This window comes from Megascapheus bottae, chromosome 9 (assembly GCF_031878675.1).
Source record: "Megascapheus bottae isolate mThoBot1 chromosome 9, mThoBot2.hap1, whole genome shotgun sequence".
In the NCBI taxonomy this organism is placed as follows: Eukaryota; Metazoa; Chordata; class Mammalia; order Rodentia; family Geomyidae; genus Megascapheus; species Megascapheus bottae.
This window is the reverse complement of record NC_143517.1, coordinates 16,540,234-16,555,823: the sequence shown is the minus strand read 5'-3', so window position 1 is coordinate 16,555,823 and position 15,590 is coordinate 16,540,234.

The following is a 15,590-nucleotide window of genomic DNA, read 5'->3' as shown; positions in this document are numbered from 1 at the left end:
ATAAACTGACACGTTGTCAATGCTTGTCCACAGACAAAGCAATGCACAGGCAAAGTCCCTTCTTTGTAATAAAAATCAGCAAGTGGTCAGTGTAGGTCTTAATTAAAGGCATATTCTTCGTGCTGAAAATGTTCTCAGACAAAAGGAAGTTTTGTATCAATAAACACCAAATAGAATGACATCATTCTTGCTTTAAAGACAAATGCCGTGCCGGGAGTTTGGCTTAATGGTAGAGTGCTTGCCTAGCATTCACAAAGACCCGGGTTCGATTCCTCAGTACCACATACATAGCAAAAAGCCGGAAGTGGTGTTGAGGCTCAAGTGGTAGAGTGCTAGCCTTGAGAAAGTCCAAGGACAGTGCTCAGGCCCTGAGCTCAAGCCCAGGACTGGCAAAAACAAAACAAAACAACAACAACAAAAAGACAAATGCCTATCACCACATTCTTTTTTTATATTTTTAAAAATATTTTTATTTTTATTTCAATTTATAGAGAGGTTACAGTTATATTCGCCAGATAGAGGGTGCATTACTTCTCATACATTGATATCCCTTCTTACGTTTTTGTCCCCATTTCCCTCCCCCAACCCCCTCCCCTCATTTTCCCCTCCTTTTTTAAATAAACAAGTAAACATATAATATACCAAGTAACAAAGTGGGATACTGTAACAATATGAGATTAACCAAAGGGCAACACAAGAGAAAAAAATAATACATAAAGAATAATAGTCACTTATAATTAAGCTCTTGTTTCTATGTCCTGGAGGTCCATTAATTTGGCCTCATCCTGTATGGCCTTATGTACCTAGGGTTTGAGCTATTATAGTCCTCTGCTAGGAGAGTTCTAGATAAGTACTAATTATTACAGATGAGGGAAACCATTGAGCCTATGTTCCTTTGAGTCTGGCTTACTTCACTTAATATGATTTTTTCCAAGTCTTTCCATTTCCTTACAAATGGGGCGATGTCATTCTTTCTGATGGCAGCAAAGAATTCCATTGCTATCACCACATTCTTTAAAAAAGAAAAGAAAAGAAAAAAAAGAATCTGGGAAGCATTATATTTCCAGGATGTCTGTCTCCCTGTTGTGAATACACACACACACACACACACACACACACATGCGCACACATACACTCTGCCTCCCACAAATATTTTAAGAGGCTGGAGACACTAGAATCTTAGCCACTTGAGAGACTGGAAGCTGAGGATCCAAGTTCAAAGTCAACCCAAGCAAACAAATCTGAGAGATTATTTCCAAGTAACATGTAAAAAGCCAGAAGTGTAAAAAGCCAGAAGTGAAAGTGTATTCAAAAGAGTAGAGAAACCAATGCTAACACCAGCATACACACAAAAAAAGAGGGATAAACTATTTTCAGTTGACAAAAGGTTAGGTATTTGCTAGTATAATTGAGAGCTACAGTTTTAATCACTTGGTTTCTTTCTTTTGTTTTTTGTTTTTTCTAGTCCTGGGGCTTGAACTCAGGGCCTGAGCATTGTCCTAGGACTTTCTCAAGGCTAGAGCCCTACTGCTTGAGACACAGCACCACTTCCGGCTTTTGTATGTATGTGGTACCAAGGAATTGAACCCCAGCCTTCATGCATGCTAGGCAAGTACTCACTCTACCACCAGGCCAAACTCCGGGCCCAAGAGCTTAATTTCGTAAAAATTAGGGGAGGTAAATGGTATTCATAAGGGATTTTCCCAGTTTTAAAGTTACTCTTTTTTTTCTGGAGATTACCCAAGAATTTATTAATGCTAGGTAACACTTTCACTGAGCCATATCTCTAGGCACCAAAATTAAGTTTAAGGACATATGATGAGGCTAATCACTTTAATCACATTCACTTATGAAGATATAGATAATATCCAATATCCATTATTTCCAATTTATATTTAAACTATAAAAATTGTCTCTAGCTGCATGTTCAAATGATGGCTTTATAGAAGGTTTCATGTATATAACTTTTTGAAAATAGGACAAGGTTTTTATCCCAAAATTGGAACCCAGATATAATTCTACTAGTTCAGATAAGATAAATATTCTACCTGTGTGTTCTATCTATAGAGTAGAAATAAGGAGAACAAGATTTGGAATTGGGCCGGGTGTGGTGGCTCACTCCTGTAATCCTAGCTACTCAGGAGGCTGAGATCTGAGGATCTTGGTTCAAAGCCAGCCCCGGCACAAAGTCCATGAGACTCTTACCTCCAATTAACCACTAGAAAACTGGAAGTGGGCTGTGGCCCCAGTGGTAGGGTGGTACCCTTGAGCTGAAGAGCACAGGGACAGCGCCCAGGCCCAGAGTTCAAGCCCCATGAACAAACAAGAGAGAGGAAGAGAGAGAAAGAGGGGGGTGGAGGGGGAAATTCAGATTCCAGATCCAGTTTCAAGTCCTTGGTACCACATACATAGAAAAAAGCCAGAAGTGGTGCTATGGCTCAGGTGGTAGAGCTCTAGCCTTGAGAAAGCCCATGGACAGTGCTCAAGCCCTGAGCTCAAGGCCCAGGACTGGCCAAAAAAAAAAAAAAAAAAAGAATGAGTTTGACACTCTCTTTCACTCTCTTGCTCTTCCATTGTGTGCTATGGGATGACACATCATGAATATCCTCAACTTAGGTTGGTGCTGTGCTCTTGAACTTGACAGCCTACAGAAGCATGAGACACATACATTTCTTTTCAATTATAAATACATGGTTGTATCTATAGCAGCAGAAAATAGACTGCTCAAACAAATATAAAAGTACTAATGTTCTTTCATGTGTAGTTATACACAATAGTCACATTTTAGAAGTTTGTAATAGGATATACATATATATATGTGTGAATATATCTATATAGATATATACACATACAGATAAGTTTCCCTATCTATCTATCTATCTATCTATCTATCTATATGTAAAGGCTAAAACAGGAAAAATGCTAAGACATTCAGAATTTTGTAAAATTCGACTGACAATATAAATGTTGCCTAAAAGTTTTAACCAGGTTATATATATATATACACATATATACACATATATCTCTCTCATAAATCACCAGTGCCCAACTCAGGTTATGTCAGTGAAATGAGTGTATCCCAGTCTTGCCTTGAACTCATACCCTCCTGCTTCTATCTCTTGAATACTAGGATTATAAAAGCATACAAGGTCTGGGTAATTGTTTTAAATATTTATTTATTTATTGGTGCTAACTTTGGGGCTTGAAGTCAAGGCTTGGTTACTTTACCTGAGATTCTTTTACTAAGGGCTAACACTTTACTACTTAAGCCACAGGTTCACTTCAGGCTTTCTGGTGGTTAACTGGAGAACTTTCTTGAAATAGTTTGCAAGTATGAGCCACCAGTGCCTAGCTACTTATTTTTGTTGTTGTTATTGTTGTTGTTTTGGGGTTGAGCTCAGGGCCTGAGCACAGTCCTTGGACTTTCTCAAGGATAGAGCTCTACCACTTGAGCCTCAGCACCACTTCTGGCTTTTTACTATGTATGTTGAACCCAGGTCTTTGTGTATGCTAGGCAAGCACTCTACCACTAGGCCAAACTCCAGGCCTCTGGGGGAATTTTTGTTTGTTTGTTTTTGCTGTTGTCTATTTTTGTTTTTTTATATTATAATATATCCTGTTTTATTTACAGTTCTTTTATCATAGCCCTAGAAGAGGTTATGGGCTTACCAAGCTAAGAGAAATCACTTCTAACAGGGAAAAAAATTGATTAAGTGGCAGTTACAGGACCTGAATGACTTCTCTTGGTAACTAGTTCAGAAAGTGAGACCAGTATTTATTAGAGAATTTGTTTTATGGAAGATGAGTGTCTAGTCTAGGTAATAATTACCAATGACCTGGTAACAAAGCAAAAATGTTTTTGCATGTTTGAATCCTATTATTTGCAACTTTACCTTTATGCTATTACAGACTCACCTCCTTAAATGGGTCAGACATCATGGATTTTTGGTATAGTTTCTAGCTTTGTTTCTCAGTTAATAGATTAATCATAGGATATACCATAACCTCAAATAAAAGAGAAACATTTTTATGGGGAAGGTAGTTTAAGACATAATCCTCAGTATAAATTATCTCAGCAATATAATTTAAAAGAAAACTATTGTAAAAGTGAGTACAAATATGGGAAAACTAGTTTATTACTAGGTGTATTGATTTTTTTTCTGAGCAAAACTATTTGATGAAATATTAAGGAATCCAAGATACAGTTAGAAAAATGTAGATACTCATGGGAACAGAAATTGAGACTGCTTTAATACCCCCTTAGCACATAGCAGATCCAACTTGTCTATGATCTGGAAAACAGTTCAGTAAATGCTTTTCTGGGGTGTTGGGAGATGCATGTGGAAGACCCAAAGTTCAACCTCATTTCTTTTCTTTTCTTCTTTCTTTCTTTCTTTTTTTTTTTTGCCAGTCCTGAGGCCCAAACTCAAGCCCTGAGCACTGTCCTTCCTCAAGGCTAGAGCTCTACCACTTGAGCCACAGAACTATTTCCGGCTTTTTTCTATATACGTGGTACCAAGGAATCGAACCTGGGTCTTAATACATGCTAGGCTACCACTCTACTACTAGGCCAAACTCCTTGGGCTTTCTCAAAGTTAGAACTACACCACTTGAGCCACAGCACCACTTCCAGCTTTTTTCTATGTATGTGGTACAGAGGAATCAAACCCAGGTCTTTGTGCATGCTAGGCAAGCACTCTACCACTAGGCCAAACCCCAGGCCTTCAACCTCATTTCTTGAGTCAAATTAGTAAAGGTCAAACTCAAAACTTGATTGGAAAGGCCTAAAGTTCAAGTGTATTTTACAATTCAACCAAAACTGCATTTTAAAGCAAGTCTAAAGTAAGATCAAATCTAAGGCTTCTCAGATCACAGGACATTGAGTTTTCATGAGAAAAATCCAGGGGAAGTGTTAAAAGATTGGACCCCCACACACACACCTTAACCTGCTAGGCTTAAAATGGTTGCACAAAAAAAGAAAAAGGTGGGCCGGGAGTTTGGCCTAGTGGTTAAAGTGCTTACCTAGCATGCATGAAGACCCGGGTTCGATTCCTTGGTACCACATATACAGAAAAAAGCCGGAAGTGGTGCTGAGGCTCAAGTGGTAGAGCTCTAGCCTTGAGAAAGTCCAAGGACAGTGCTCAGGCCCTGAGCTCAAGCCCAGGACTGGCAAAAAAAAAAAAAAAAAAAAAAAAAAAGAAAAAGGTTTTAATTCAACATGTCAATTTATGTGTACAATGTATCTTGATCAGTGTCACCTCTTCCATCATCCTCCCCATCTATCCCAACACCACCCATTCTTTTCCAAAAAATAAATAGTAGCTAGAAATTCAGTTTAAGTTTTGCTAAGATTTTTTTTCCCAAGTTAAATATACTAAAGTGGAGCTGGGAGTGTGGCATAGTGGTAGAGTGCCTGCCTAGCATCTCCTGGGTTCGATCCCTTGGCACCACATACACAGAAAAACCTAGAAGTGGCGCTCTGACTCAAGTGGTAGAGCACTAACCTTGAGAAAGCTCAAGGACAGTGCCCAGGCCCTAATTCAAGCCCCAAGACTGGAAATAAAAAAAAAAGAAATTACTAAAGTAAGATTACTAAAGTAAGATTTCCTGTTAGGGAAATCTCTCTCTCTCTCTGTCTCTCTGTCTCTGTCTCTCTGTCTCTGTCTCTGTCTCTCTGTCTCTCTGTCTCTCTCTCTCTCTCTCTCTCTCTCTCTCCCCTCTTTCCTTCCCTCCCTCCCTCTCTGTCTCTGTCTCTGTCTCTGTCTCTGTCTCTCTCTCTCTCTCTCTCTCACACACACACACACACACACACACACACGTTTATTAAATCTCCCTCATACATTTATTGTCTCCCCTCTTTCCCTCTCCCTCTCATTTTATTAATCCTAATCTTATTTGAATAGTCAATAGTTGACCATAACTTATTTATATAATCTTGTTAGCAGTTTCTATGTTCAGAGGATCCTATTAGGCCTTAAATTCAAATCTGCTAAGTGAACTTTGAAGATAACTATTATTTAAGTTGCTTATCAGTAGGAAATAATAGCTTTTCTTAAATACAGTTCATTTGATGACTCAGTTGTTTACTGTCAATTATGTGCAATTAATGACTGAACCCATTTCAAAAGCCAGGGCTTAATAGCCTGTGGCTTAAAGAGGGGTGTTGCTGTTATTTCCTCAGCTAATTCTCTAAAGAATCTGTGTGCCTCAACCACATGTGACAAAGATTTAAATAGACTTTAAGGGATTATAACTCCTCTCATACTGCAAGGTTTAAATTCCTTTAGCTTTTCTAAAATAAACAACCCTAGTTCTTTTAACCTTTCTTACACTATTTTTATGTTTTATGATTCTCATCATTTCTTTTTCCAAATTCTCCACATTCCTATTTAGATTTTAGATATGGTAGCCAGAATGAGACATGGAACTGTATGAAAGACTGAATAACTCCTTAGTATAGTTAGAACATTCACTCCAGCAATTCAGTTCACACTTTCTGAATACAACCCAGTATTGTTTGTGCACTTGATATTACATTTCATCATTATTACACGGACACCTTTTATTTCTTAAATTATATTTAAGGAGTTATCCTGATTGCCCTATTGAATAGCTTTGCACCTATTTTATTGAGACATTTTTCTGAATTTTTTTACTTTTTTCATATTTCCTGAGGCAAATCACTTCAAAAGTAGAGGATACACATTCTAGAGGTTCTCAAGACAATCTATAGTTCAGAAAGGAAATTTTGCAATGACTACTATATCTAAAAACTAAGAAAGAAATGTAAGTTTATTGTTAACTAACATTTTAACATATGACACATTTGTCAGTTACGTGAATGTGTTGACTAAGGTAACCTGAGGAAGATGGATCTTCTACAAATTCAAAGGGTTAATGAGGATACCTTCATCTATGATCAGATTTTTTTTTGGTGGTGGGGGGGATGGTCATGGAGCTTGAACTCTAGGACTGGGCGCTGTCCCTGACCTCTTCAACTCAAGGCTACCATTCTGCCACTTGAGCTACAGCGCTACTTCAGATTTTATACAAGGAATCCTTTCTATGGACTGCAGAAATGGGGACTATACAGAGATGGGGACTGATTGTAAAACCTCTTTTTTTTTCTCTAGCAATGTATTCAAGATACTTGTGATTCTACCTGGTTGTGGTGGTACACACCTATAATCCTAGCACTTGGGAAAATGAGATGGGGGGATAGAAATTTGAGGCCAGCTTGGGCTACAGAGAGAGGTCCTGTATACACACACACACACACACACACACACACACACACACACACACACACACACACATTTCCTAGTTTTAGAAAACTGAGATCTGAGAATTGAGGTTCAAAGTCAGCCTGAGGAGAAAAGCTCATAAGACTCATACCTCCAGTCACCTACTAAAAAACTGAAAGTGGAGCTGTGGCTCAAGTGGTAAGAGTGTCAGCCTTGAGTGAAAACTTAAGGGACAGTGCCAAGGCCCTGAACTCAAGCCCTAGAATCAGTACTCACAAACAGGACTAAAAGCATGGCTCAGGGAATAGAGCACCTAATGTGAATGAAAGGACAAGTGAAAGCTCAAGGTGCTGAATTCAAGTCCCATTACGCACACACACACATACATACACACACACACACACACACACACACACACTCAGAAATTCTGGATGCACACTGCCTGGGATGTGGCCATAGTGTTTCCATTACAGGACTTGTGAAAAAAGAAGTTACTTAACATTTCTGGGTTCAGTTTCCTCATCTGTGGCAGTAATAATAGCATCTACTGATTTCAGTTCAGGTGATTGAGTTAATGCATACAGTTCACCCTTCATGTCTGCAGGTTCCATACCTGTGTGTTTAACCAATCGCATATTGAAAATATTTGAAAAATAAAAGGAGACTCTGCCTATACTGAATGTGTACAGTTATCTTTTGTCGTTGTTCCCTAAATAAAATAAAAGAACTATTTACATATCAATTGTATCAACTACACTGTTTTTAGATATTATAAATAATTTAAAGATGACTTAAGGTATCTGCAAATGCTATGCCATTTTGAATACTTCTTATGTAAGTTATTTGAGTATCTGTAGATCTTAGTACATACAGGGTCCTGGAAACAGTCTTCCACAGACACCAAGAGACAACAGTATAAATAAATCTCTTTGTATAGTATCTACCACAGAAATATGCATTACACAAGCACTAGATGCATCACTAAATGTTTTCCCTGACAAAAAAAATATCCAAGCAATCTGGATTTTTCTGTAATACTGTCTGTGGGCAACATACTACATAGTAGACATGCCCACACATGTATATATACACACAGAGACATATATACATTTATTTTTAAAGTTTTAGCTCTGCATGAGATACTCACTTCCCTTCACCCCCATAGTTGTAGTTGCATATATGTTCATTCTAGGAGAAGGACTTTGGAGAGAGAACTCTGAAGTGTTTGGAAATACTTCCAAATGTTGTGTGTGTGTGTGTGTGTGTGTGTGTGTGTGTGTGTGTGTGTGTGTGTGTGTTTTAAAAAAACAGCAATGTGTATATATAAATGGGAACAAAACCATTTTAAACTCTGTATGCACTAGAAATTTTGAAGTACATCTTTCTACTTATTCAAGGATTTCCCAGCTAATGAATTTCAGTGGGTTTTAAAGTGTGTTGAAAGGTAAAATGCTGTTATGCTTTTCCTTTACAAGATAACAAGGAAAATGAACATTTACAAGTCAAACTGCTACACAACTGCTTGACAGGTCTGAAAATGAACATGAGTACTTTAGTAGATAAACCAATGATAATGTGTTTCCTCCATTTAATATAGGCAGCTTTTTTTTTCTTTTTTCTTTTTGGTCATGGGGCTTGAACTCTGAGCATGAGCACTGTTCCTGTGCTCTTTAACTTAAGGCTAGCACTCTACCACTTGAGCTACAGCACCACTTCATATTTCCTCCATTTAAATCTAAATATCTTTGTGAAATATCTCTTTCAGCTGTGCAATTATTAAAATAAATAATTAGAATAACTAAACTCAGAACTAGAACATCAATTGACTATATCACAATATTAAACCAAAACCTTCACCAGTAATATATTACAATGTAATAAAACATCAAATGAAAGTTTCATATTATAGTATCTTGATATTGTTTAGCAAAAACCTTTTATACTATTAATAAAATGCTATTACATTATTTCAAATATATTGATAGTTTTACATTTAAAAGATTGAAACTTACATTTTCCAATGAGTACAAGTACTAATGTAAGTCTTAAACTTGTAATTTGTTTGTGTTGTGCTTGGATCTTCTGGGGTCAGGTGATTCTTCCCCAGCCCCACTCAGGCCTCTGGAATAGTTAAAACTAAAGGCATGAACTACTAATCACTGCTTTCTGAAACTTTATTTTTCCTTTGGTGCCAGTCCTGGAGTTTGAACTAAGGCCTCAAGAAGTCTTTGAGCTTTATTGCTCAAGATTAGTACTCTACACTTGAGCCACAGTGCACTTCCAAAATTTTTATTTTTTTGTGGTTAATTGGACATTAGAGTATCACAAATTTCCCTGCCCAGTCTGGCTTTGAACCAGGATCCTCAGATCTCAGCCTTCTGAGTAGCTGAGACTATAGGTGTCAGCCACCAATGCCCAACATTAAAAAAAAAAAAAGATAGATAGAGTACATGTGCACAGAACATGTTTTTGGTATATTCTACATCCCCGTTCCTTAGTTTCATATCATCTAAGAATGCAGTGCAGAGTTCAAGCCCCACAACGGACAAAAAAAAAAAGAATGCAATGCTTTTTATTCTTTTCTTTCGATAACTGTTGAGTACAACCAAATTTATATAAGCATTAGTGACTTAATCAACATTTCCTTTGCAAAGCACTGTGCCAAGACAGAGAGCAGGTACAAGGTAAATGATGAAAGACACATTGTGCTTGGGAGACAGTTTTCCTCTCACTATGTTGATTGACTCCACAGCTTGGCACTGTACTACTGGAAAGTTTCACAAGCATTTTATTTGACAGCAGCTACTTCTTTTAGATTTTATCTCCTTACTCATCACTTCAATTTGTAACTGGGCTAAGTTACATTTTCTTGTTTTGCACTGGAGAATGACCTTTTGAAAAATACTAGTGGCAACTAAGGTCACAGCAATGAGAACTGGATAAGCCCATAGTGGAATTCTTGGAGGTGTTTGTTGTTCCAGTGCTGGGGATTTGGATAAGCCCATAGTGGAATTCTTGGAGGTGTTTGTTGTTCCAGTGCTGGGGATTGAACTAAGAGCCTTGTTCATTAAAGTGGATCTCATACTTCTCTCCAAACAGTAATGAAAATACGGTGGTTTGAGAGCTATTCAAGACAAGAGATCAGAACACATGACTTCTTGGTGTCTTGTTTACTTTTGAGCACTACAAATAAACAAAGTCAAAGCTCACCGCCTTAGGAGAACTTAACCTTTTTCCTTTATTTTTCTTCTTTTTAAAAATCTCTGCTTCTTCCTTGGAACCAGAGTCTTCCCACTGTATAGCTTAGGCTGGCTTCAAATTCTCCATCTTCTTGCCCCAGCCTTCCCAGTACTGGGATTGCAGGCATGCACTACCATGTCCAGCTATTTTATTTTTGTTGTTTGTATTTTTTGGCCAGTCCTGGGACTTGAACTCAGGGCCTGAGCATTGTCCTTGGACTTTCCTCAAGGCTAGAGCTCTACCACTTGAGCCACAGTACCACTTCCAGCTTTTTCTATGTATGTGGTATCAAGGAATCAAACCCAGGTCTTGGTGAATGCTAGGCAAACACTCTACCACTAGGCCAAACTCCCAGCCCCAGTTATTTTATTTTTTAAGAGGCATTTGAGGGATTTGAAGCCAGAGCCTTGAGACTGCTATTGAGCCATGCCTCCAGCCTCCCTTTTTTTTGTGGGTCATGGGGCTTGAACTTGGCCTTAGCTCTGTTCTTGAGCCCTGGGCCTGGGCATTGTCCTTTAGCTCTTCAGCCCAAGGCTGCAACCCTACCCTTGAGCCAAGCCCCACTTTCCATTTAGACTAGAGGTTAATTGAGATAAGAGTCTCAGGTCCTTTTGGGCCCAGGCTGGCTTTGAACCTTTATCCTCAGATCTCAGCCTCCTGGGTAGCTAGGATTAGAGGTGTGAGCCACTGTGCCTAGCCAGCTTTGCTTTTCACCGATTATTTTCAGTATGTGGTTTTGCTTTCCATCCAGGTTTGCACGAGAGCCATGACCTGACTACCTTTAGGCTTCCTGTCATTACTGGGATAGAAGGTTTGAAGTCCTCAGCATCGGACTTCCCTCTATGGAGATGATGTCTTGCAAAATTTTCTGACTGGATTGGCCTAGAACTGTCTTCTCAATGTCAACCTCCTACTCAGTTTGGGATGGCAAGAATGTATTACCACACCAAGCTATGGATTTAGAAGTGATCTCAATAAACTTTTCTGTCATGACTGATTTCCAACTGTGATGCTCCCATTCACAGCCACAAGTACCTAAGACTATAACATGAGCCACCAGTGGCTGACCTAGTTTAATTTTTTTTTTACCCATCTTGGGATTTGAACTCAGGGCCTGGGTGCTGTCCCTGAGCTTTTGTGCTCAATTCTAGCCTACTACGTTGAGCCCTAGCTCCAATTCTGGTTTTCTGGTGGTTAATTGAAAATAGGAGTCTTAGGGACTTTCCTGCTCTAGCTGGCTTTGGATCAAGATCTTCAGATCTCCACCTCCTGAGCAGCTAGAATTACAGAAGTGAGTCACTATCACCCAGCTTAGCCTACTTTTTAAAAAAGAAAACAATGTAACATTTCAGAAATTAATTGTGACTCAGTGCCAGTGGCTCATACCTGTAATTATGGTTACTCGGGAGGCTGAGATCTGAAGACTACAGTTTGAAGCCAGCCTGGGCAAGAAAATCCATAAGACTCTTATTTCCATAAACCAGTAAAAAGTCAGCTGTGACTCCAAAGTGACAAAGTACCAACCTTGAGTGAAAAAATCTAAGGGATAGAGGGCCAGGAGTTTGGCCTAGTGGTAGAGTGCTTGCCTAGCATGCATGAAGACCTGGGTTCAATTCTTTGGTACCACATACATAGAAAAATCTTCAGATGATGCTGTGGCTCAAGTGGTAAAGTGCTAGCCTTGAGAAAGCCCAAGGACATTTCCCAGGCCCTGAGTTCAAGCCCTAGGAGTGGCAAAGGAAAAATAAAAAGCTCAGGTCTTGCTAGTGGCCTAAAAAGACCCATGAGCCTCCTGCCTCAGCCTCCTGAGTACTAGGATTATAGGCGTGAATCAACAAACCTGACTTGTTTTAATTTGAAAAATACTCCACTATCTGGATAATATCACATTTTATTTATCAATCACATTATAAATACTGCCAACATTCTGGTAGTTTCCAAATTTTAGCGATTGTGAAAAATGCTTCTATAAACATTCTTGTTTAGGTTTTTGTGTGGACAAAGCATATATATGTTAATTTTTTTCATTCAAATCTTAACAAGCATAACAAATATAGCATAACAGATCACAACATTTATCAATATGAGAAGAGTTTATCCTCTGAACACACAATGAAGCTGGATGTGGTGGTATATACCTTTAATCATGGCATTCAGTAGACTGAGGCAGAAGGAACATGCATTTGAAACTAGCCTGAGTTATATAATGAGACCCTATTGTGTGTGTGTGTGTGTGTGTGTGTGTGTGTGTGTGTGTGTGAGAGAGAGAGAGAGAGAGAGAGAGAGAGAGAGAGAGAGAGAGAGAAGAGAAAGTTTAACATTATTAGGAATTAAAGGTTAAAAATGGGTGATCTCAACAAATATTTTGAGAAATTAACTATTTCATCATCTTTTCCCATCTTCTCACTGCCCAGCCTCTTCCTGACTTCAACACAGTTACTATGATGTACTGAGCCAAAAAGCTATGGCCAGGTTTCTGGTGTTTCTGCTTGAATGACAGAGCTCTGACAAAAACTGTATGATTTGGGGTAATTTACTGTCCTAGACTCTAACACCTTTGTTCCTCTTCCACATCTTAAAATAGGAATCTTCTTTTTCTGTACTGGGCTTTGACGTCAGGGCCTCACAGTTGCTAAGCAGGCACTTTTTACATGGGAAAATTTCTTAGTACATACATCGTGGTTAAATGAGAGTATAGCCATAAACTCTTAAGAAAATAACTGGCATATCAATGCTTGTTAAAATGGATAATATGTGGATTTCTAATGGTGTGTTACTGTCAGAGGGCTGCATGTAATTCAAGTGTGGTTGTCCTGTTTAGTCAAGCCGCCAAGGACTTTGATTCTACTTTGCCCTACAAGCAAACAAGCTAGCAAATTAGCCTGTTGCTATTTCACGGATGATAGAAGCCATTGTCACTGAACCAGCTCTCTTTTGCTCACTTCACAGTATGCCAACTGCTGAGATAATGCAAAAGAAAAAAGTTGATTCTTGGGACAGCTGAGCATGGAAGGAGAGACTAAGTCTCAATTTCAACTCTCTGAGGCTAGGGTTTAGGAATATTTATGGGCTAAAAAGCAGGATTATTTAAGGCATGAGGAAAGGTGATGTGTAGTCAAATAATAGTGGCCTGCACATATCTTATCAAATTTCATATCTCCTTATATCGTTCATGTTCAGTAAATGGCAGAGGTACTAAGATCTGAAGGTGGAGTTTTCAGCCTCCACATGCAGAGAGGTCACCTGTCTGACACATCAGCTCAGGTAAAGTGGGTTCCAATTGCATGAAAGTAACTAAGGCAACAAGTATCATCATAACTCACATGTCAGAGGTATTATATTATGTCCATCAAAGATGGTGGAAGACTAACATTTCCTAGCTAGGGTCTAGGTTTTGTTGTTTTTAAATAATCTCTCTCAAAAAAGAGTCCAAAGGGAGGGGAAAACTGGGAGAGAGTGAGGGAAGGGGTGACACTGCCTCGAAAGAAATGTACTCTACCTGACTTATAGAACTATAATCTCTGTACATAATCTTTATAACAATTTAAAAATGAAAAAGAGTCAGTCCCAGAAGACTCAAACCACTACACAAAGATGGAGCCCATATATTTTAACTTTTCACCTCTTAAACATTCTACCACCTCAGCCCTGTTCTTTGGTGACCAAACTTCCAACACATGAACCTTTATGGGAGAAACTCTGCATACCATAGCACTTTGCTTCTCAGAAAAAGGCTGCTATACTTTATATCCATCCCCTAAGAAAGTGGCAGATAGTGAGACTGGTCCTTAGAATTTAGAAGAGGCCCTTGCCTGATGTTTAAGGTTTACCAACTTCGGACAGAGTAGGAAAAAATGGATTTTGTGTTGTGCATTTAGTAGGAAGCAAGAAGGGAGGAATCCTTTGCCAGTGTCAAAGGCTGAAGTACCCATATTTTATTCAGTAAACCACATTGTTGAGTTGTTTATTACTCCCAGTATTTCATTTGCCATATAATTTGTCTTGAACACTTTGTAAAGTTTGTAACGTTTTCAAGTATTTTTCCTTGTCCCGTCTGTACTCCAAAGAATTCAGTCAGTCTTGCTTCACGATTAACGGAGAAACACTGCCTCCCGGAGGCTATAGTTGCAATATCCAGAGATTTATAGAAGCTGGAAAAGCTGGTAGAAACAGAACTAAAAAGTATTTTCAAATCTAAAGCCTTTAATAAGTTGGCATTGTAGTAATTAAAAAGATAGAAATGTCTTGGTAATTATGTGTTATATTGTATCTAAACAAATGAACAACAGTTACGTTCCACCTGCAATCCAGCTACTTAGGAAGCAGAGGCAGAAGGATGGCAACTTCAAGATCACTCTGAAAATACATAGGCATCTCAAAACCAAAACATATACACCTCAGAAACAAAATGTAGACATAAAGGCTGGGGGTGTATCCTAAGTAGTAGAGTCTTTGCTTTAAAAGTAAAATAAATGAAAAAATATGTTCATATGTTTGGAGATTTTCTTTCTTAATATGGTAAAGAACATTTTCCTTAAAGCATCAGCTTAGTTAGACATGATAGTACATTTCTATAATCCCAGCACTCAAGGAAGAGGTTCCTGAGGTAGAAGTCAAGTTGAGCTGCAGAGTGAATCAATGGATCAGCATTTGCTTAGCAGGCACTAGGACCTAGGCGGAAAGTTGGGGCAGGGGGAGGAAGGGAGAGATTATTTATGAAGTGAAGCTGTTTTAATGGATGATGATGTTTATGATGATGATGATGATGATGATCGTGATGATGGTGATTTTGAGACAGGGTCTTGCTGTGTAGCTCATGCTGACCTTAAACTCACCATTCTCCTGTCTCAACTTCCAGTGTAGCTGAAATGACTGTGGGTACCACCATCCTGACCATTTCATTGAACTATAGAACCTCTGATCATGTTAAATAACATTTATCAAAATGAACTCCCCAAAATGGAAAAGAATATTCTTTTCTTTTTTGCCATTCCTGCCTGGGGCTTGAACTCAGGACTTGGGCATTGTTCTGGAGCTTTCTCAAGGCTAGCACTCTACCACTTGAGCCACAGAGTCACTTCTGGCTTTTTCTGTGTATGCAGTATC